The sequence below is a fragment of the Palaemon carinicauda genome, chromosome 9, assembly GCF_036898095.1.
Source record: "Palaemon carinicauda isolate YSFRI2023 chromosome 9, ASM3689809v2, whole genome shotgun sequence".
Classification (NCBI taxonomy): domain Eukaryota; kingdom Metazoa; phylum Arthropoda; class Malacostraca; order Decapoda; family Palaemonidae; genus Palaemon; species Palaemon carinicauda.
In genome coordinates this window covers 112,602,547-112,604,285 of record NC_090733.1, presented here as the reverse complement: position 1 = coordinate 112,604,285, position 1,739 = coordinate 112,602,547, and positions in this window count along the sequence as shown.

Genomic DNA, 1,739 nt, shown 5'->3' with positions numbered 1-1,739 from the left:
ACCACTAGGAAACGAACATTTCCCCCAAAATGCCCAAACTACCTGCCGTGTTGTAGTTAGCAAAGGGCCGGGGGTGGGAGGGCGGTTAGTAAGAGTTGATTCTTTGTGTGAGCATATTTATATAAAGGTTTAACCGTCATTTTTGACGGGTTACGTACGCTACTTAATGAATATTACTCCATTAGAGGTTACAAAATTTATATGGGTAATCATATGTATCTAATGCCTTTTTACATAAGGGTCCTAATAAAAGAGGCATTTTGGAGTTGAATTAGATGAAATATTGGGAAAATATGTAAATTTATTGTTAAATAATGTCATTTATTAAAGCTATACTTGACGATCAAAAAGTTGGAATTTTTTCAGCTGAAGCTCCTTCACAATATTATTATTATTATTATTATTATTATTATTATTATTATTATTATTATTATTATTATTATTATTATTATTATTATTATTATTATTATTATTATTATTTTCTAAGCTACAGCCCTAGCTAGACAAGCAGGATGGTATAAGCCCAGGGGCTCCAACAGGGGAAATAATCCAGTGAGGAAAGGAAATAAGGAAAAATAAAATATTTTAAGAACAGTAACATCATTATAATAAATATCTCCTTTATAAACTCTTAAAAACTTTAACAAAACAAGAGGAAGAGAAATAAGATAGAATAGTGTGTCCAAGTGTACCCTCAAGCAAGAGAACTCTATCCCAAGAGTGTGGAAGACCATGGTACAGAGGCTATGTTAAACATTTGATATAATTATCGGAAAACTATAGAAGAGTCACGTGGAATAAGAGACGAAAAGAAGAGTTCAGAAGCAAGAACAACTAAAAGTTATAGAATCTATCAAAAACTTGAAAGAAAGTAAATGAAAAATTTGAGAAAATCTGTAGCAAAAAAAGTATATAAAAAAGGTATAGAATATTTGGAAAAAATATCCATCGATAAATGAAAAACAATGAAAAATAAGAAAATTTCAAGAGAATAATTAGCGATTAATGATAAACAATTAGAAATGGAAAATTTTGAAATAATATCTAGTGAAAAATGAAAAAAAAAAAAGAAAATTTCGAAGGAATAATTAGCGATAAATGAAAAACAATTATAAATGGAACATTTTGAAATAATATCTAGCGACAAATAAAAAAAAAAAATAATTTAAAATTTCAAAAGAATAATTAGCGATAAATGAAAAACAATTATAAATAGAACATTTCGAAAGAATATCTAGTGACAAATGAAGAAAAAAAGAAGAAAATCTCAAAAAAATAATTAGCGATAAATGAAAAATAGTTAGAAATAGACCATTATGAAATAAAATAAAAATAGAAAATTAAAAAAAGAATAAAAAGCGAGGAATGAAAAAAAAAAATAAGCCGAAAAAGAAAAAATAAAAAAAAATCTAAATGAAATAAGACACACATACGTAACAAAGAACTTTAAAAATTCACATCTATCGATGAAACGTGTGAAATGTAGTCATTAAAGAGTTAGACGAAGACCGGACTTACGCGCGATTCCGCTTTGTAGAAATTAACGTAAATATTTCATGACTCGCAACGCGGTTCTAAAAGGCAAAAGGTGTAACGCTTCTCTTTTCTCTCTAATATATTGAACGAGGAAGAAAAAAAATATTCCGAGAAGCGTCCGGAAAATATATGTATAGTAAGAATAATTTGGAGAAAATGAAAGCAATAAGCGGTTACATTTTCATTGGCAATAGGAACGGTTA